We start from the raw sequence: 23,123 nt of genomic DNA on the forward strand, positions 1-23,123 counted from the left end.
ATTTCCAATGCTATACCAAAAGTCCCCCATACCCACCCACCCCCAATCCCCTACCCACCCACTCCCCCTTTTTGGCCCTGGTGTTCCCCTGTACTGGGGCATATAAAGTTTGCGTGTCCAATGGGCCTCTCTTTCCAGTGATGGCCGACTAGGCCATCTTTTGATACATATGCAGCTAGAGTCAAGAGCTCCAGGGTACTGGTTAGTTCATAATGTTGTTCCGCCTATAGGGTTGAAGATTCCTTTAGCTCCTTGGGTACTTTCTCTAGCTCCTCCATTGGGAGCCCTGTGATCCATCCATTAGCTGACTGTGAGCATCCACTTCTGTGTTTGCTAGGCCCCGGCATAGTCTCACAAGAGACAGCTACATCTGGGTCCTTTCGATAAAATCTTGCTAGTGTATGCAATGGTGTCAGCATTTGGATGCTGATTATGGGGTGGATCCCTGGATATGGAAGTCTCAACATGGACCATCCTTTCATCTCAGCTCCAAACTTTGTCTCTGTAACTCCTTCCAAGGGTGTTTTGTTCCCACTTCTAAGGAGGGCCATAGTGTCCACACTTCAGTCTTCATTTTTCTTGAGTTTCATGTGTTTAGGAAATTGTATCTTATATCTTGGGTATCCTAGGTTTTGGGCTAATATCCACTTATGAGTGAGTACATATTGTGTGAGTTCTTTTGTGAATGTGTTACCTCACTCAGGATGATGCTCTCCAGGTCCATCCATTTGGCTAGGAATTTCATAAATTCATTCTTTTTAATAGCTGAGTAGTACTCTATTGTGTAGATGTACCACATTTTCTGTATCCATTCCTCTGTTGAGGGGCATCTGGGTTCTTTCCAGCTTCTGGCTATTATAAATACGGCTGCTATGACCATAGTGGAGCATGTGTCCTTCTTACCAGTTGAGGCATCTTCTGGATATATGCCCAGGAGAGGTATTGCTGGATCCTCTGGTAGTACTATGTCCAATTCCCTGAGGAACCGCCAGACTGATTTCCAGAGTGGTTGTACAAGCCTGCAATCCCACCAAAAATGGAGGAGTGTTCCTCTTTCTCCACATCCACGCCAGCATCTGCTGTCACCTGAATTTTTGATCTTAGCCATTCTGACTGGTGTGAGGTGGAATCTCAGGGTTGTTTTGATTTGCATTTCTGTGATGATTAAGCATGTTGAACATTTTTTCAGGTGCTTCTCTGCCATTCGGTATTTCTCAGGTGAGAATTCTTTGTTCAGTTCTGAGCCCCATTTTTTAATGGGGTTATTTGATTTTCTGAAGTCCACCTTCTTGAGTTCTTTATATATGTTGGATATTAGTCTCCTATCTGATTTAGGATAGGTAAAGATCCTTTCCCAATCTGTTGGTGGTCTTTTTGTCTTATTGACGGTGTCTTTTGCCTTGCAGAAACTTTGGAGTTTCATTAGGTCCCATTTGTCAATTCTCGATCTTACAGCACAAGCTATTGCTGTTCTGTTCAGGAATTTTTCCCCTGTGCCAATATCTTCAAGGCGTTTCCCCACTTTCTCCTCTATAAGTTTCAGTGTCTCTGGTTTTATGTGAAGTTCCTTGATCCACTTAGATTTGACCTTAGTACAAGGAGATAAGTATGGAACGATGCGCATTCTTCTACATGATAACAACCAGTTGTGCCAGCACCAATTGTTGAAAATGCTGTCTTTCTTCCACTGGATGGTTTTAGCTCCCTTGTCGAAGATCAAGTGACCATAGGTGTGTGGGTTCATTTCTGGGTCTTCAATTCTATTCCATTGGTCTACTGGTCTGTCTCTATACCAGTACCATGCAGTTTTTATCACAATTGCTCTGTAGTAAAGCTTTAGGTCAGGCATGGTGATTCCACCAGAGGTTCTTTTATCCTTGAGAAGAATTTTTGATATCCTAGGTTTTTCGTTATTCCAGATGAATTTGCAAATTGCTCCTTCTAATTCGTTGAAGAATTGAGTTGGAATTTTGATGGGGATTGTATTGAATCTGTAGATTGCTTTTGGAAAGATAGCCATTTTTACAATGTTGATCCTGCCAATCCATGAGCATGGATGATCTTTCCATCTTCTGAGATCTTCTTTAATTTCTTTCTTCAGAGATTTGAAGTTTTTATCATATAGATCTTTCACTTCCTTAGTTAGAGTCACGCCAAGATATTTTATATTATTTGTGACTATTGAGAAGGGTGTTGTTTCCCTAATTTCTTTCTCAGCCTGTTTATTCTTTGTATAGAGAAAGGCCATTGACTTGTTTGAGTTTATTTTATATCCAGCTACTTCACCGAAGCTGTTTATCAGGTTTAGGAGTTCTCTGGTAGAATTTTTAGGGTCACTTATATATACTATCATATCATCTGCAAAAAGTGATATTTTGACTTCCTCTTTTCCAATTTGTATCCCCTTGATCTCCTTTTGTTGTCGAATTGCTCTGGCTAATACTTCAAGTATTATGTTGAAAAGGTAGGGAGAAAGTGGGCAGCCTTGTCTAGTCCCTGATTTTAGTGGGACTGCTTCCAGCTTCTCTCCATTTACTTTGATGTTGGCTACTGGTTTGCTGTAGATTGCTTTTATCATGTTTAGGTATGGGCCTTGAATTCCTGATCTTTCCAACATTTTTATCATGAATGGGTGTTGTTTCTTGTCAAATGCTTTTTCTGCATCTAAGGAGATGATCATGTGGTTTTTGTCTTTGAGTTTGTTTATATAATGGATTACATTGATGGATTTTCGTATATTAAACCATCCCTGCATCCCTGGAATAAAACCTACTTGGTCAGGATGGATGATTGCTTTAATGTGTTCTTGGATTCGGTTAGCGAGAATTTTATTGAGGATTTTTGCATCGATATTCATAAGAGAAATTGGTCTGAAGTTCTCTATCTTTGTTGGGTCTTTCTGTGGTTTAGGTATCAGAGTAATAGTGGCTTCATAAAATGAGTTGGGTAGAGTACTTTCTACTTCTATTTTGTGAAATAGTTTGTGCAGAACTGGAATTAGATCTTCTTTGAAGGTCTGATAGAACTCTGCACTAAACCCGTCTGGTCCTGGGCTTTTTTTGGCTGGGAGACTATTGATAACTGCTTCTATTTCTTTAGGTGATATGGGACTGTTTAGATGGTCAACTTGATCCTGATTCAACTTTGTTACCTGGTATCTGTCCAGAAATTTGTCCATTTCATCCAGGTTTTCCAGTTTTGTTGAGTATAGCCTTTTGTAGAAGGATCTGATGGTGTTTTGGATTTCTTCAGGATCTGTTGTTATGTTTCCCTTTTCATTTCTGATTTTGTTAATTAGGATTTTGTCCCTGTGCCCTTTAGTGAGTCTAGCTAAGGGTTTATCTATCTTGTTGATTTTTTCAAAGAACCAACTCCTCGTTTGGTTAATTCTTTGAATAGTTCTTCTTGTTTCCACTTGGTTGATTTCACCCCTGAGTTTGATTATTTCCTGCAGTCTACTCCTCTTGGGTGAATATGCTTCCTTTTTTTCTAGAGCTTTTAGATGTGTTGTCAAGCTGCTAGTATGTGCTCTCTCCCGTTTCTTCTTGGAGGCACTCAGAGCTATGAGTTTCCCTCTTAGAAATGCTTTCATTGTGTCCCATAGGTTTGGGTACGTTGTGGCTTCATTTTCATTAAACTCTAAAAAGTCTTTAATTTCTTTCTTTATTCCTTCCTTGACCAAGGTATCATTGAGAAGAGTGTTGTTCAGTATCCACGTGAATGTTGGCTTTCCATTATTTATGTTGTTATTGAAGATCAGTCTTAGGCCATGGTGGTCTGATAGGATACATGGGACAATTTCAATATTTTTGTATCTGTTGAGGCCTGTTTTGTGACCAATTATATGGTCAATTTTGGAGAAGGTCCCGTGAGGTGCTGAGAAGAAGGTATATCCTTTTGTTTTAGGATAAAATGTTCTGTAGATATCTGTCAGGTCCATTTGTTTCATAACTTCTGTTAGTTTCACTGTGTCCCTGTTTAGTTTCTGTTTCCATGATCTGTCCATTGATGAAAGTGGTGTGTTGAAGTCTCCCACTATTATTGTGTGAGGTGCAACGTGTGCTTTGAGCTTTACTAAAGTGTCTTTAATGAATGTGGCTGCCCTTGCATTTGTAGCATAGATATTCAGAATTGAGAGTTCCTCTTGGAGGATTTTACCTTTGATGAGTATGAAGTGTCCCTCCTTGTCTTTTTTAATAACTTTGGGTTGGAAGTCGATTTTATCCGATATTAAAATGGCTACTCCAGCTTGTTTCTTCAGACCATTTGCTTGGAAAATTGTTTTCCAGCCTTTCACTCTGAGGTAGTGTCTGTCTTTTTCCCTGAGATGGGTTTCCTGTAAGCAGCAGAATGTTGGGTCATGTTTGTGTAGCCAGTCTGTTAGTCTATGTCTTTTTTTGGGGAGTTGAGACCATTGATATTAAGAGATATTAAGGAAAAGTAATTGTTGCTTCCTGTTGTTTTTGTTGTTAAAGTTGGCATTCTGTTCTTGTGGCTGTCTTCTTTTAGTTTTGTTGAGGGATTATCTTCTTGTTTTTTCTAGGACGTGGTTCCCGTCCTTGTATTGGTTTTTTTCTGTTATTATCCTTTGAAGGGCTGGATTCGTGGAGAGATAATGGGTGAATTTAGTTTTGTCGTGGAATACTTTGGTTTCTCCATCTATGGTAATTGAGAGTTTGGCTGGGTATAGTAGCCTGGGCTGGAATTTGTGTTCTCTTAGTGTCTGTATAACATCTGTCCAGGCTCTTCTGGCTTTCATAGTCCTTGGTGAAAAGTCTGGTGTAATTCTGATAGGCTTGCCTTTATATGTTACTTGACCTTTTTCCCTTACTGCTTTTAGTATTCTATCTTTATTTAGTGCATTTGATGTTCTGATTATTATGTGTCCGGAGGAATTTCTTTTCTGGTCCAGTCTATTTGGAGTTCTGTAGGCTTCTTGTATGTTCATGGGTATCTCTTTCTTTAGATTTGGGAAGTTTTCTTCAATAATCTTGTTGAAGATGTTTGCTGGTCCTTTGAGTTGAAAATCTTCATTCTCATCCACTCCTATTATCAGTAGGTTCGGTCTTCTCATTGTGTCCTGGATTTCCTGGATGTTTTGAGTTAGGATCTTTTTGCATTTTCCATTTTCTTTGATTGTTGTGCCGATTATCTCTATGGAATCTTCTGCACCTGAGATTCTCTCTTCCATTTCTTGTATTCTGTTGCTGATGCTCGCATCTATGGTTCCAGATTTCTTTCCTAGTGTTTCTATCTCCACTGTTGCTTCACTTTGGGTTTTCTTTATTGTGTCTACTTCCCTTTTTAGGTCTTGGATGGTTTTATTCAATTCCATCACCTGTTTGGTTGTGTTTTCCTGCAATTCTTTAAGGGATTTTTGTGTTTCCTCTTTAATGTCTTCTACCTGTTTGGTTATGTTTTCCTGTAATTCTTTAAGGGATTTTTGTGTTTCCTCTTTAATGTCTTCTACTTGTTTAGCAGTGTTCTCCTGTATTTCTTTAAGTGAGTTATTTAAGTCCTTCTTGATGTCCTCTACCATCATCATGAGATATGCTTTTAAATCCAGGTCTAGCTTTTCAGGTGTGTTGGGGTGCCCTGGACTGGGCGAAGTGGGAGTGCTGGGTTCTGATGATTGTGAGTAGTCCTGGTTTCTGTTAGTAAGATTCTTACGTTTACCTTTCGCCATCCTGTAATCTCTGGAGTTAGTTGTTATAGTTGTCTCTGTTTAGAGATTGTTCCTCTGGTGATTTTGTTACACTATATCAGCAGACCAGGGAGACTAGCTCTCTTCCCTGAGTTTCAGTGGTCAGAGCAGTCTCTGCAGGCAAGCTCTCCTCTTTCAGGGAGGTGCACAGTTATCTGGTGTTTGGACCTCCTCCTGGCCGAAGATGAAGGCCCAAAACAGGATTTTTCCCAGAAGCTGTGTTGCTTTGGCCTGCAGACTGCCCGCTGCGGAGTCCCAGAATCAAGGTGGCCCCCGCGGAACGTGAGGCAGAAGCCTCACGGGCTGTGCGGACACCTGTGCTCTGACCAGGAAGGTGGCAGGTTGTCTGGAGCCGAAAATGGCGCCGCCTCAGAAGCTCTGTCACAGGACCTGCCTTCTTCTTTTCAAGACAAGGTTTCTCTGTGTAGCCCTGGCTGTCCTGGAACTCACATTGTAGACCAGGTTGGCCTCAAACTCAGAAATCCACCTGCCTCTGCCTCCCGAGTGCTGGGATTAAAGGCGTGTGCCTCCACGCCCAGCGTTGTTGTTGTTGTTGTTGTTGTTGTTGTTGTTGTTGTTGTTGTTCTTCTTCTTCTTCTTCTTCTTCTTCTTCTTCTTCTTCTTCTTGTACTGTCTATTATTATACATTGATTATTATTATTATTATTATTATTATTAATTATTAATCTTTTGGTCTGCCCTCAGACTGTTTCTCATCCTGTACCTCCTCCCCTGTCTTCAAGAGGATATCCCCACACCCCTAACCCCACTTCATAGACATCCCCACTCTCGGGGCCTCAAGTCTCTCCAGAGTTATGAGTGTCTTCTCTCAATGAGTCCAAACCAGGCAGTTCTCTGGGAGGGCATCCATACTGGGCTCCTGTCTGTAAGTACATCATAGCGTCAGTGTCAGGCCTTGGAGCCTCTCCTTGACCTGGATCCCATGTCGGGCTTGTCCCTGCACCTCCTTTCCCTCAATCTCATCTCCATTTTTGCTCTTGCCGTTCTTTTAGACAGGAAGAATTCTGGGTTAAAGTTTTTGATTGTGGGATGGCAAGCCCATCCCTCCACTTGATGCCCTATCTTCCTACTGAAGGTGGACTCTACAAGTTCTCTCTCCCCACTGAAGGGCATTTCATCTAGGTTTCCTCACTTTGAGTCCTGAGAATCTCATACCTCTCAGGTCTGTGGTGAATTCTAGAGGGTCCCCCACCTCCTACCTCCCAAGGTTGCCTGTTTCCATTCTTTCTGCTGCCCTGCAGGGCTTCAGTCCTGTTTCTCACAAGCCAAATATCTGATCATGTTCCCCGTTTCCCTCCCTGTCCCCTTTCCCACCCAGGTCCCTTCCTCCCTCTGCCCCCCCCCCCCAATTTCTTTCTTTTTCCTCACAAGTGGGATTGAGAACTCCTCACTTGGAACCTGTCACTTGTTAACCTTCTTGAGTTCTGTGGACTGTTCCCCACATATTCTGTATTTTTTGGCTAATATCCACTTATTAGTGAGTACATGTATGCCATTTTGAGTCTTGGTTACCCCACTCAGATAACATTTTCTAGTTCCATCCATTTGCCTGCAAAACTCATGATGCCCTCATTCTTAATTGCTGAGTAGTATTCTATTGTGGAAATAAATCACATTTTCTGTATCCATTTTTCTGTTGTGGGACATCTAGGTATTTTCCAGCTTCTGGCTATCATAAATAAGGCTGCACTGAAAATAGTGGAACATGTGTCCCTGTGGCATGGTGGGACATCTCTTGGGTATAAACCTAAGAGCAGTATAGCTGGACCTTAAGGTATATCTATTTCCAATTTTTCAAGGAACCTTTAGACTGATTTCCAGATTTGTACCAATTTTCAATCCCACTAGCAATGGAGGAGTGTTCCTCTTTCTCCACATCCTTGTGAAAATCTGGTATTGCCCGAGATTTTGATCTTAACCATTCTGAATGGTGAAAGGTGTAATCTCAGAGTCATATTGATTTGCATTCCCCTAATCAATAAGAACTTGGAACATTTCTTTAAGTGTTTCTCAGCCATTGGAGATGCCTCTGCTGTGAACTCTCTGTATAGTTCTATATTCTATTGTTTTGATTGAGTTGTTTGATATTTCATGGTTAGTTTCTTGAGTTCTTCACATATTTTGGATATTAGCCCTCTATCTGATATGGGGATAGTGAAGTTTTTTTCATAATCTGTAGGTTGCCGATTTGTCCTATTGTCTCTGTGCCCTTTGCCTTACAGAAAAACATTTTTTAACAGCAGAAATTTCAATATTAAGACCATTAATATTATTCATCCAATTTTATGTATAATGGAAGGAAATTACTCAGGTTTTAAATTCTGTGTAGAAATGGAAAGAAAGAAAATAATCAGAGAATCGTGGGTATGTACAGTCAGTTAACTAAAATGAATAGCCTTTGTGATGACTTGAAATGTGAATAGTACACATGGAATTGATAATATTCTCTTCATAATTGTCCCAATTTTAGTGCTCTTTTGGATCATTTCTCAATGAGGAGATTTCATAAGTGACCTATGTTGGCATAGTTTTAATTAAATATACTCTGTGCTGCAAAGTTTTCTTTATATCCAAGACAGTTAATATTAGACTGGAGTACATTAAGAACCCGAGGAGCCATATATAACCTACACAATGTTTGCTGAGAAAGTGATCATCCACCACTCCAGATTTCTTTGCTCCAATAAACTTTACAAATGATTAAAGGAATACATTTGTTATAACAAATGTATAGATTTCATGGGATAAGGAAAAAGCTATTATAACCTTTATTGATGTTATCAGAATAAAAATCACATACCATATATATGTTAAGATAGGAAGAGAAGGCCATGAGTCAAATTTTGATGTAATTGACTGATATTTTTCTTCTTTTTAGATTTTTTTATTTATCTGAAACACATCCATATTTAGAAAGCCAATACTGATGAACCCCAAGAGAAGGTTCAGTGATTGAAAGTATTTACAATGCAAACTTAGTGACCTAAGTTTTATCCCCACACATGTGGTATATAGTAGCAAGCTTCAACTTCTCTCCATTACCTCTTTAGGCCTTCAAAACTAGGAGCACCTGGGAGACACTCACATATTATTTACGAAGTTTGCATCCAGCTTCAGATGCAGCCTTCTAGTCCATAGAACACAATTTCAGTTTGCTGAGCCTGAAAAAATACTTGCAGCATATTTCATCTTGTTGGTACTCATCTCTTATTAATCACACAGATTTTTTGGTGTGCCAGATAAATGGTATCAATTATACTTAAAAAGTAAATATTTCATGTCATTGGTCTGTTAGTTATAGCTAGTTCTTCAGCCTTAGAACCAAAAACTACAGGTATTTATTCAAAAATATAAAAAAAAATACTGTGATAGCATTTATGAGCAACATTTTTTTTCACAAGCATCTACAATAAATTCTTTTCTCAACATCAGTATCTTCTAAGATCCCACAGAATAGCCCATTAGATTCTCAGCACTTAAAGGCTTTTCTAATCCAAAGACATCAAGCCCTTACATAATGGTCACCAAAACACACAACAACATCACACATTCCTAGGTATCAATTTATGATATGCTTTTTGGACTTGGAAAATAACACTGCAGAAATCCAACTTTGGAAGTGAAATTTTTTTTTTCAGTATAAAAGCTGCAGCCCATAATAAAGAGAAACCATGACAGGGACTCAAATAGGTCTGTAGAGGCACCCTGTGTACTACTTTCAGATTCTGTTAGAGGTAAAAAGGACATTGATCTCATAGAGCATCAAGGAACCATGAATGTTAAATACTAGGGGGCTTCTCCTCAAAAGAGGAGTTACCTGATTCCTGCCCAGAATTTTGGAAATAGATATTGTTAACAACAGGGCAAACATTTTGCTATCTGTGGAGGTACGCCTTCTCACCTTTTGCTATAGAAACAGACCTCACGCAAACAACTAAGAATGTTTATCCTACACTTCCTCCCTATATATTTATCTTTACCACCAAGTTAATAAAACACATCCTTAGGGTAGATGTTATACTTATTTTATTGCCTGTATGCTGTTTGTGAGAAGCTACACTAAATTCTAGGCCTTTTAGCTATATTGCCCACCCTCGTGGTCACCTGTGCTTTGTAAAGGAGTTTCTAAGTAGTCACACTTTAAACTTTATTTTGAGTTTGGAATTGGAATTATTGTTACCAGGAAGCTTTTTCCTGAACTTTGCTGTGTTTTAAATATGCTTCCCAAGTCTAATCCAGATTGAAGAAGTCAATATGAACTAAGTTTTATTTCTCAACTCTTTGGACACCTACAGGGTCCCCTTCAACTTTTTATGGCTGAGTCAGCATAGATTGTTTGAATGTTTGGTTGGTGATATGGGACTTGACTTTATTTTCCTCTTTTTGATCATATGGATAAAAAAAAACTGAAGAATTAACAAAGTAGTAGGTTGAAAGCAGAGGATAAAAACAGACCTGGACTTTGTTGTAAGATTGCAGCCAAATATAACATCAAAATAAGTAAAATTGTAATGCTTACTTCAACAGTTGAAAACAATTATTATTTTATAAGCATTTTTAAATTTATTTGAAAATGTGTTCTAAAAGATGTTCATAAATAGGTATTTTCCACACAGATAACTTGTAAAATAAATATTCAGTTCTTATACTTTGTCCCTTCTATTCATTTCTTCAATCCACCACAGACTCTTCCTCACTTGTAAACTTTAGTGGATATTCCTTAGTAAGTATTTAATGAACAAGCTAGAAAATAAAACACACTTTTAAAATAAAAATATAATTAAAGTAGAAAGCAACACATCTTTGTTTTTCAGTCTTTCATTGTTTTAATTTTTTTAAATTTTTTATTAGGTATTTTCTTCATTTACATTTCAAATGCTATCCCAAAAGTCCCCCCAGTCTTTCATTTTTTATAAACATAGAGTTTTACAATACAGAGATTCTCAAGCTCCATTAAAAAGAAGCATCCAGAGCAGGTAAAAGCATAAAGATAGAGGCTCTGATTCTCAGAAGTTGGAAATAGGGAGAATGAAGACTGATAAACTGAACTGTTTGTGGGTTCCCTTCTGGTGTGCTGAAATTGCTTTGCAAATGTGATGATAATCATAAAATACTTTGAATATACTTAATATTACATCATTGTGTATTTTTAAATAGTTATTAATTCATTTTTTGTGTATGTGGACTTAAATTGCAAAACTGAAGAATAAAAGTTCCTGTTTGAAAGAATTGCAGGGACAAAAAATGGAGACATCCTTGAAGAAAAGGAGCTCTAGTGACAGGCCCAAATTGATCCAAATGAAGGAGAGACCCCAAGGCCTGACACTATTGCTGATGCTATGGTGTGCTCACAAAAAGGGGCCTACCATGATTGCCCTCTGAATGACAAGCAGCTGAAAGTGTCAGATGCAGATATTTACACCCAACCAATGGACAGAAGCTGGAGACCCCTGTAGTTGAATTAAGGAAAAGCTGGAAGAAGCTGAGGAGGAGGGCAACCCTATAGGAAGACCAGCAGTTTCAATTAACCTGGACCCCCAGGATCTCTCAGACATTGAGCTACCAACCAGGCAGCATATACCAGCTGATGTGAGACTCCCAACACATAAACAGCAGAGAACTGCCTAGTCTGGACTTAGTCAGAGAAGATGCACCTAATCCTGGAGAGACTTGGGGCCCCAGGGCACAGGGAGGTCTGGTACAGTGGGGTGGGCTGTGGTTCACCTTCTTGAGGATGGGATAGGGGAGGAGGTATGGGATGTGGAACAGTCAGAGGGTGAACTGGGAGGGGGATAAAACATGGACTGTAAAAAACAAGGAATAAATAAAAAAGAAGGGATACAAATCTCTTAGAGTTGATGGACACTCTTGAATTAGCTGCCTCGCTTATTTCTTTATTTAAATATCAGAAATTAAAATGGAAATTGTAAATATTTTTTGAAGAACAATTGAACAAAACTGATGGGTTCCTTATGTTCAATAAATTACATTTCCACAGTAATATTCACATTTACATTCTCATCACTATTGTCAATAATTTCTATTAAATTTCACTTTAAAATAGGTGTAGAAATAAAGTTTTGGGTCAGGTATTCTGATAAGAAATTTTAAACAGAATTAAGTTTTAATGCTGATCTATCAAAAAGAAAGTTAGGTTTATTTTTCTTTTATGAGAGTGTTTCATCATTTTAAATCCAGAAAGCCTAAGGACAAATATTTCAAATATTACATTTAAGTTTAATTTTTCTCAGTAATGAACTCTTTTCATGCATGCAATGTAAAAATTAACCACACTATGACAATTCTCCTTTTTTAGAAGCTTACAGAATGAGTGGATTATTTATCTTCTACATCTGTTACTTCTATTAAATGTAATTTTAGTAATTCCTTTTCATATTTTAATTGCTCAGTATATGAGAGATGAAAATTGAAAAGAAGGTTCTATATAGATTTATTGTGGTTATGGAAGTAACTGGTAGAGTCCTAAGTCTGCTGGTAAATACTAAGTAAATAATAAGATCTAATTCCTGTGCTAGATTACTTGTCAATCTTCTCTTTGAGTAATGGATACTTGATAACTGTGTGTGTGTGTGTGTGTGTGTGTGTGTGTGTGTGTGTTTGTGTGTGTGTGTGTGTGTGTGTGTGTGTGTGTGTGTGTGTGTGTGTGTGTGTGTTTATACAATAATTGGGACCAATATGTTGCAAGAGTCAAGTGGTCAAATTACATTGCATTTTATAGCATTTACTTCTCTTGCAGAAGACTATCTCAGGTCTCAGTACCTACATCGTGGCTTACAATTTATTAATCGAGTTCTAAGGGTTCTTGTGCCTAATTCGGTTCTCTGTAAGACTGCACAGATAGCACATATAAATACATCCAGGCAAAGCACTTGTGCAAATTTAAAATGAAAATCTTTTTTAAATGTAAGAATAATAGAGATATAATATATTAACTGAAATGTGAAAGTTTCTAGCACAGTGCAACAGGTTTTATGAAACAATGATATTGTGGGCCAGTGGAGGAATTCTGAAGAGAGATTTAATATAGAAGAAAGGTATTTACAGCAAAGGTGAAGATAATGAGCAAATGAAACAATGATAAATTCCACGACATTTATAATGATTTAACCATATTTTACTATAGTTTATTACTGTTTTTATACATGGAGACCTATATTATCTTGGAAAATAAATAATTTTATTACTTCTTTTCAATCAGTTGTGGTGTGTGTGTATGTGTGTGTGTGTGTCTGTGTGTGTGTCTGCTTATGTGTGTTTATGTGTCCATGTATATATAGGTGGTTCTTGCAGGGTGAGTGTACCTCTATGTGAGTAGTTGGGGGTCAGAGGAGGGTTTTGGGTTCTGCCTCTGTTCATTCTTCGTCATTTCCTTGAGAAATTGTCTCCCACTGAACCAAGAACTTGGTTTCTGGTCTACAACCAGCAAGCATAGCCATCCCCTATGCCTGTTCCATCTGTCAAGGTATTGCATTTGTAGATGGGTGGGCAATCATGGCTTTTTGGGTTATTGTCAGCTCTAAACTAAGGTCATAGTGAATGAGTAGCAAGCAATGCATACCTGTTGAGACTTCTCTGTAGTGCCACCATTTACTCTCCCTCTTCCCCACACATTTTCGCTTTATTTTGAGAGCTAAGTAGTAGGGAGAGGGGAGGTTTAGGCTTTGTTCCGCATCCTAGGTATAATGTTATCTACAAGAATCCCTTTATATATGTTCTAAATGTTTTAAAGTCATTCTGTCAAGTCTTTCTTTGCTAGGAGTATATTTCATTTTGAAGAAAATTCTGTCCTTAAATTCTCATGATCAAAATGCAATTATTAAAATTAACATGAGCTATTATTTTATAGTTATTTTATTTTATTTTTATTTTTATTTTATAGAACTATTATTTTATAGATTTTATAGAAAAATCATTTTATTAAATGAGAATATGAGAAATTCATAAACCTAACTGATGTATAAAAAGCATATCAAAGCTTAAATTCTTCATGAAAAGAATGGACAACTATGTCATAATGAAGTATCCTATCCTTAATTTAAAATGAAGATAAATGTTCTCAATGTATCCATCAACCGTTGTTCATAAACCTTCCATACTATCTTATAGTCCTGAACACCAATTATAATCAACATAACTTGCAAAGCATATTGTTTTGTTTGTTTGTTTTTCGAGACAGAGTTTCTCTGTATAGCTCTGTCTGTCCTGGAACTCACTCTGTAGACCAGGCTGGCCTCGAACTCAGAAATCCGCTGCCTCTGCCTCCCAAGTGCTGGGATTAAAGGCATGCGCCACCATGCCTGGCTTGAACAAAGCATATTTTTAAAAATAACAACTCAAACAATTTTAAACCATTACACTGACATAATTGAAACTAGCTGTGACAGAAAGGTGTTTGAGTATACTAGATAAAGATGCTTGGGAGTGAAAGATATAGCTTTCAAGGATAAGAATATTTTGTGAGATTCATAAAACAAAGACTATGCCTGTGTCCTTGCTATGCCTCAGAATGTTCTCACCTGTGAGTGAGAAATAAGGTGACTCATCCATGAAGAGATGAGAGAGAGTAAACAGCAAGGGGACAAATTATAAACATTAGCTGTAACTGGAATTCACAGAATTTTGTCATGAACAGAATTATTGTTGAAGCCTTGCTCCTTTTGCTAGCTAGCATCATGATTTTCACCAGCACAACACCATGGCTATATTACACGAAACACTATATGCATTTATGTTTGACAAAGTCTGTTACTTTCCAACATGCTGTATTCTCATAGATTTTCTGTTTCCGTGAAATAGCAAATCATAATTCTAGAGAATTCATAGATTTTCTCTCCTGTGTCTCTCTAAGGCGGGTCCACTCAGGAGAGCACAGGCCAAAGATAGAGCAGAGCAGCTGGGACAGGGTACTAAGGGCCTACACATATGGAGCCAGGAGGTGGAGATGATCCTCAGTCCTCTGTGAACCTTCCCTGTCAGAGGAGAGCTTGCTTCCAGGAAGTGTCTGACACTGGGACTCTGCTGAGATAACCATTTTCTCTCTGCTGACTCTAAGGCGGGTCCACTCAGGGTGCACAGGCTGCAGAAGCATCAGAGCAGCTGGGACAGGATCCTACAGGCCTACATCTGCAACCAGGAGGTGGGGCTGTTCCGCAGCCCTCTGTGTCTTGCAAGGAGAGAGCTGGTCTCTTAGGAGTGTTGACACAGGCTTACAGAGTCACAGGAAAAACAAACTCCAGCCAGAGACAGCTAGAACATCTAACACCAGAGATTACCAGATGGCAAAAGGCAAACATAAGAATCTTGCTAACAGAAACCAAGACTACTTGGCATCATCCGAACCCAGTATTCCCCCCACAGTGAGACCTGGATACCCCAACATACTGGAAAAGCAAGATTAGGTTTTAAAATCATATCCCATGATGCTGGCAGAGGGTTTTAAGGAGGACATTAATAACTCCCTTAAAGAAATATAGGAAAACACAGCTAAATAGGTAGAAGCCCTGAAAGAGGAAACATACAAATACCTTAAAGAAATACAGGAGAACACAGGTAAATAGGTAGAAGCCCTTAAAGAGGAAACAGAAAAATCTCTTAAAGAATTACAGGAAAATACAACCAAAAAGGTGAAGGAATTGAACAAAACCATCCAGTATCAAAAAATGGAAGTATAAATAAAAAAGAAATCACAAAGGCAGACAACTCTAGACATAGAAATCCTAGGAAAGAAATCAGGAGCCATAGATGCAAGCATCACCAACAGAATACAGGAGATGGAAGAGAGAATCTCAGGTGCAGAAGATTCCATAGAAATCATGGACAAAATAATCAAAGAAAATGCAAAATGCAAAAAGATCCTAACTAAAAACATCCAGAAAATACAGGACACAGTGACAAGACCAAACCTAAGGATAATTGGAATAGATAAGAATAAGGATTTTCAAATTAAAGGGCCAGTAAATATCTTCAACAAAATTATAGAAAAAGACTTCACTAACCTAAAGCAAGATATCCCCATGAACATACAAGAAGCCTATAGAACTCCACCTAGACTGGGCCAGAAAAAAATTTTAATTTTCTTAAATGCTTTTTCAGCATCTAATGAAGATGGTCATGTATTTTGTTTTGTTTTGTTTCCCCTTTGAGGATTTTTTAAATAGTGGAATTAGTAGTGTGTTATTTATACATATTCTGTCATATTATTTTATTTTGATTTAAGCTATTAGTTTGGTTGTCATTTGTTACTTTAGTGTACATTCAGATTTATGTAGCATTCTATTATAAGAAGAAATAATATATTGATCCATTCCACCTTGATTGACTTTTTTTTTATTTTCAAACTCTTCTATAACAGTTGTTGGGTAAAGCCATTGTTATAGTTTCTCTAGAAATAAATTTAGAAGTGAATATTTACAAAAATTTTTTTTAATTTATTTCCAAATTAATATTTGTTACTTGTTATATATATATATATATATATATATATATATATATATATATATATATATATATATTTACATGACTCTGTTAAGGATAAATGGGCCACTCAAATTCAGAAGTTTTAGAAGAACTCAGTTAAAAGTTTATTTATGCTAGGTAGAATAAAAGAGAATTCCGTAAGGGATAGTGATCAACTTTAAGATTAGAACAGCAAAATATTGCTATGTCTTCTCATGAGGAAGAGATGAGTGGTTCTTGCAAATTGATGAGAGTTAGTATATTGATAGATAGGGTCAGCTGATCTGTCTCATGTCTTTTGTGCTAAGTAGAAAGCTGTGAGATTCAATGACCTTAAAAGACAGGGACACTGTTAGAACACAAGCTACTCTAACCTCATTCTTCTTGTATTTTAACATCATTCTTGCGAATATCAGAAGGTTATACAACTAAGTAGTTAAGGGGCATGGAAACATATTAGTAATATGTACATTTTCCCTTAAGTTCAGAACCTAGGCGTTTTAGTTATTGTTTTATTGCTGTGAAAAGACAGCATTCCCAAGGCAAAATTCACAAAAGAAAGCATTTAATTGGAGCTGAGTTACAACTTAAAAGGTTCAGTGAAATACCATTGTGGCTGTAAGCATGGCAGCACACAGGCAGACATTGTGATTGAAGAGCTGAGACTGTCTTCTGCAGACAGCCAAGAGAAGACTTTATTCTACACTGGGCAGAGCTTGAGTACAAGGAGACCTCAAAACCACCTACCCGGTGCCATACTTTCCAAGACAAGTCCACATCTATTCCAAAAAGGCCATACTTCCAATAGTGCCAATCCCCATGGCTCAAACATATTCAAATCACCACACCAAGTTTTTTCATCTGTTTGTTCTTTTCACAAATATTCGATGGCTTTAACATTGCCATTTTAATCAACCTAGTATGTAGGACCTAGTCTTTGATGAATTCTAACTTGAGTATTTTTTATGATTACAATAGACATTTTTAAAATTTACTGTTTATATTTTCTTGCACAATGAATATAAATACTTCTTTCATGGCACAGGCTAAAAACTTATGTGGACTTTTGTTAATGAAATGAAAAATATACTTTTGTATTGAAATTGTAAGTGGTCTATTCTTTGTGATTTTTAACACATGAATTAACTCCAAATAGCCATTTGTGAGTGTGTGTGTGTTTATGTGTGTGTGTATAATCAAATACTAGTTTTCACAATACATTTGGATCAATGTCTAAAATAGTGTGATTCAAGTATTTTTCTATGGATAACAATTGTCTTATTTATTTGTGGAAAAGTAGTTTACTTATCCGGGTTATCAGATTTTCTATAGAATTAATTGCTATGCTGTTTGTTGTGTAGTGTGTGTGTAAAGTTCTCTTATCTATTTGTTCCTTTGGATTTGGTAACATACTGTCTGGATTATTACAACTGTAGAACAAAGGAGTCTTCAGTAGAATCTCAGGTCATTTAGATCAGTGGTTCTTAATCTTGTTCAGGTTGTGGTAATCCACTACCATAAAATTAGTTTGTTACTATTCCATGAATATAATTTTGATACCCTTATGAATCATAATTTAAATATCTTTTATCCAGGATATTTAATATATGACCTCTATGAAAGGGTCATGACCCAAAGGTAAAAAAATTACTATTCTAGGATGCTTATCAGTAAGACTTAAGTTAGCAGACCTTCTCCCCAACCCAGAGACAGCTTGACTCCCAGGTGCTCTGATACAACCAGGCTCACTGAAGACACACCTATGGACATAGATCATATCTACCCTGCCCTGGTAGAGACATATCTTCCTTCCATCTCAAAATTTGGCCTGGGGCAGGGCCAACACTCTAGATACCCTCTCATACCCAAAGACAGCTTAACTCCCATGAACTCCATCACAACCAGACTCAGAGGATCACAAAAGTGGCAGGATCCATTCAGAGACAGCAAGGCCAGTTAACAATTGATATAAGCACATGGTGAGAGGCAAGTGCAAGAACATATGAAACAGAAACCAATGCCACTTGGCACCATCAGAACTCAGCTCCTCCACCACAGCAAGCCCTGAATACCCTAACACACCTGAAAAGTAAGATTCTGCCCTAAAACCCCATCTTGTGAAGATGATAGAAGACCTTAAGTAGAACATAAATAACTCCCTTAAAGAAATACAGGAGAATACAGGTAGAAACCCTTAAAGAGGAAATCCATAAACACCTTAAAGAAACACAGGAAAACACAATCGAACAGGTGAAGGAATTGAACAAAACTATCCAGGATCTAAAAAATAGAAATAGAAACAACAAAGAAATCAAAAAAGAAGGCAACCCTGGAGAAGTAAAATGTAGGAAAGAGATTATGAGTTACAGATGCAAACATCACTACAGAATACAAGATATAGAAGAGAAATCTCAGACATAAAGGATACCATAGAAGATACTGAAACAACAGTCAAAGAAAATACAAAGTGCAAAAATCTCCTAACACAAAACATCCAGGAAATTTTAGACACAATGAAAAAAAAGAAACCTAGGAATAATAGGAATAGAAGAGAGAGAAGATTCCCAGTGCAAAGGGCCAGGAAACATTATCAATAAAATTATAAAGAAAACTTTCCTAACCTAAAGAAAGAAATGGTCATAAATGTACAAGAAGCCTACAGAACACCAAATAGATTCTTCCAGAAAAGAAATTTCTTTTGTCATAATAATAATCAAAACACTAAGTGCACAGACAAAGATAGAATATTAAAAGCATCAATGGAAAATGGCTAAGTAACACATAAAAGCAGACATATCAGAATTACATCAGATTCTCAACAGAGACTCTAAAAACTAGAAGATCTTGGAGAGATATCATATAGACCCTAAGAGTACAAATGCCAGCCCATGCTATTATATACAGCAAAATTCTCAATCACCATAGGTGGAGAAACCAAGATATTTCATGAGAAAATCAAATTCAAACAATATTTTTCCACTAACCCAGCCCTACATAGAATAAAAGAAAGAAAATTCCAACACAAAGAGCGCAACTACAGCCAAGAAAAACCAATAAACTAGTCATCTCACACTACACCAAAAATAAAAGAACCACACAAGCATGATACCACCAGTAACAACAAAAATAACAGCAACCAACACTCATTGATCTTTAATATCTTTCACCATCAAGGGACTCAATTCCCAATAAAAAGATAGAGGGTAACAGACTGGATATATAAACAAAACCTAGGATTTTGTTGCATGCAGGAGACACATAAGTGACAAAGACAGACACTACTCAGAATAAAAGACTGAAAAAATTTCCAAGCAAATGGTCCCAAGAAACAAGCTGGAGTAGCCATCCTTTTTGTTGTTAATAATCTTAAATTTAATAAGTCTGAAAACATTTTCACCACATGGCATTCTACACAGGAATCTGTGAGAAAAGATCCATTTTAACACGTCATTGTTTTAAAAGGTCATAGATATTGTGAGTTTTGTATAAACTGGTAGACAGCAAGTTATTTCCTTTTGATTTATAAGCCTCAATGTCACTACAGAATAAAGAATGTAGCCAAAGAAATCATTATTGGTCACTCGTATAGGACAGTGTTGTTTCTATAATTTGGAGTTTTCTAAATGGATCAGTTCAGGCCTGATTCAAGTGTAAAACAATTACTCAGTGAATAGACTATATGGAAACTGTACAAAGTGTCATTAACTTCCATCATTAATAGCTTACCAAGCACCAAATCACTATTGCTAGTTAAAATAACCTCTTTCTGAGTCCCCATGCCTGTATACACAGCCATCTCACGTCCAGGGCATGCCAGTAGAGTCCAACAGAAACTTTGGCTTTAGAAAGGAATCACAGACATTGAAAATAATGGCTTTAATCATCATTCAGTGTACTTAATGAGGGAGTGTGCTTCAGATAGTCTGGGCAGGGTGGGTGGCAGGTCACTCCTACTAGGGACAGCTGCAGACACTATTTTGTACATGACAAGACAATGAGGGAAAGAAGTCTCTTTCAAACAAACTTGAAAAAATATTCACAGTGGTTTGCATGAACAGAATGCATTTATGACAATTACATGTACAGATACGTGTACCTTACGACTCTCTTTATATCATAAAGAAAACAAGCATTTATATTATTCGTGATTTATACTAAATTTTTTAAAAAGATCAATTGTATACTTTCCCCTCAGACAAGATAAACTGCCAGGGTGTACAGCATAACACCATCATCAGAGTCATCTGCCAAGGAAACAGATTAAAAGCAAACAAACAAACAAACAACAACAACGAAATGCTTTCTTGAGAATGGCATGGCTTTCCCCAGCTGCTATAACCAGCAAGTGCCAGCAGTAATAAAAATGGAGAAAGGCCTGGCAGGTTAACCTGGGTAAGCTGACAAACACATATTACAGTTTAAAAAGAAGGTTATGTATACTATGTTACAAGTCCCAAAAAAGGTAGTGTCAAGTGACATTTATTTCTTTGTTTGCTTTGTGATCATGGCCTGTGGTGGTGTGATAGGTCTCATAATATTGGGCTTCTTTTATCCTACAGGCTTTAAAAATCTGTAAAAAACACATGAGGGTTTCATCCATACTCATCATGGAGCCTGCATTGTCAAACTCACCATAGTAGTTGGGTGCAGAAAAGTGAGTGACTAACTGCTTCCTTACAAAAAACTCACACCCATCTTTAACCATCTGATGGACTCTACATATAAGATCCAAATCATGCTTATGGAGAAATTTTGGAACTAATCCTTCACCAAATGTGAAGGACACTCCTCTGTCATTTTCACCCCATCCCAAGACATCTTTATTGAGGTCAGACCACAAAAGTTCACAAGGAAGACTTTGATCTGGTACGTCAGTTGGTCTCATATGATTTGCCGAATCTGCTCCATAGATTGAAGAGCTGGTGAGAAACCTCCATAACAGCAGAATATCTTCTCATTCACAATGACTGCTATTGATAACCAGTTGAAACAGTCTATGAACGTTTTCCACAGCTTAATGTTGTATCTTCTTTTACAGTCATCATAAAATCCATAAATTCTATTGATGCTTATGCACTCATGGTTCCTTCTGATAAGAAAAATTTCTCCAGATACTTGATTTTATAGGCCAACAAGAGACAGATCATCTCTAGTGTCTATTTGCCCCTGTCCATATAGTCCCTGAGAAACAAATAGTTGCTTTCTGGAGGGAAGCTACCACATTCAAACAGATAGAGCAAATCAGTACTGCCTGTGGATGCCACCACATATCTTGAGCAGTGCTTCACGTTTTAAAAGGATAGGCTGACTGAGGAAGATCCCCAGAGAGTTTAGACAGAGTCCTTGAATTTTGCTCTCCTGGAGCTGGCCATTCCTGCCTGGCTTGAGCACTCTCACTTCCAGCAGCTAGTGGATGATACTGTAGATGTTGAGTTTAGAGATATCTGCCCATTGTTGTCCGGTCACCAACCCTCTCCAGTCGCATACCCCAATATCACTTGTCCTCCTTTCTCACTTCTTGGGCACCAGGAGGGAGAGGTGATGGTGGTGGTGGTGGCAGCAGCCTTGGCACCCCGTGCCCCCTGGTCCCAAGCTGCCAAGCTCCTGGCATCCTCCTCCTCCACCAGTGTAACCATGAGAAGAACAAAGTGCTGGAGTAACCATTCAAATATCCAATAAAAGAGACTTACAACCAAAAATTATCAAAAGAGATGGGGAATGACAGTTCATATTTATGAAAGGAACAATCCACAAAGGTGAACTCTCAATTCTGAATATCTAAGCCCCAAATGCCCAGAGCACCCACCTTTGTAAAAGAAAAGTTAGTAAAGCTGAAAACGGGACATTGATCCTCACAGAAGAACACTGGGAGACTTCAACACCCCACTCTTACCAATTGATAGCGCATGGAAACAGAATCTCATTGGAGACACAGTGAAACTAACAGAAGTAATGAACCCAATGGATTTAACAGATATCTACAAAACTTTTCACCCTGAAAGAAGAGAATATATCTTTTTCTCAGCACCTTATGCTACCTTCTCCAAAATTGACCATAATCAGACACAAAACAAGCCTTAACAGATACAAGAAGATTGAAATAATCCCATGCATTCTATCAGATCACCAGAGAGTAAGGCTGGCCTCAATATCAACAAAAACAACAGAAAGCTCACATACTCATGGATACTGAGTAACACTCTACTCAATGATAACTTTGTCAGGGAAGACATTAAAAAAAGACATTAAAGAGTTTCTAGAAATTAATGAAAATGAATGTATAGCATACTCAAACTCATAGGACACAATGAAAGCAGTGCTAAGAGGAAATTCCATAGAACCGAGTACCTTTATAATAAAATTGTAGAGACCCTACACTAGCAACTTAACAGAAAAGGGAATTACAGCTGAATTAACCAACAGCAGGTAGATAGAACCTGAAGAGATCACCTCCCCAGTAGAGTAATTCGGCTACCCACCCACCTTAAAATTTTTAATCCAGAATTGTCCCTGTCTAAAGGAAATGTAGGGACAAAAGTGAGGACAGAGGCTAAAGGAAAGGCCCTCCAGTAACATTCCCTCCATCTAGCACCTAAGACAGATGCAGATACTTACAGCCAACCATTGGGCTGAGCTTGGGGACCTCAAAAGAAGAGTTAGGGGAAGGGCTGAAGGAGCAGAAGGGAATTGCAACCCCATAGGAAGAACAACAATATCAACGAACCTGACCCCTCATATATCTTAGGGACTAAACTACCAACCAAACAGTATACATGGGCCAGTTCATGACTCCCATGACATATGTAGCAAAGGGCTGCCCATCTGGCATCAGTGAAAGGGGAGGTGCTTGGTACTATGGAAGCTTGATACCACAGAGAAGGGGGATGCTAGAGGGGTAAAGAAGCAGTGGGGTATGTAAGGG

The 23,123-nt window shown here is 37.9% G+C and overlaps 1 pseudogene; it reads right to left on the bottom strand.

Moving 5' to 3' along the window:
• Gm11848 (predicted gene 11848) lies at positions 19,558–21,848 on the bottom strand (annotated as a pseudogene).

The sequence above is a fragment of the Mus musculus genome, chromosome 4 (genome assembly GCF_000001635.26).
Source record: "Mus musculus strain C57BL/6J chromosome 4, GRCm38.p6 C57BL/6J".
Taxonomy (NCBI): Eukaryota; Metazoa; Chordata; class Mammalia; order Rodentia; family Muridae; genus Mus; species Mus musculus.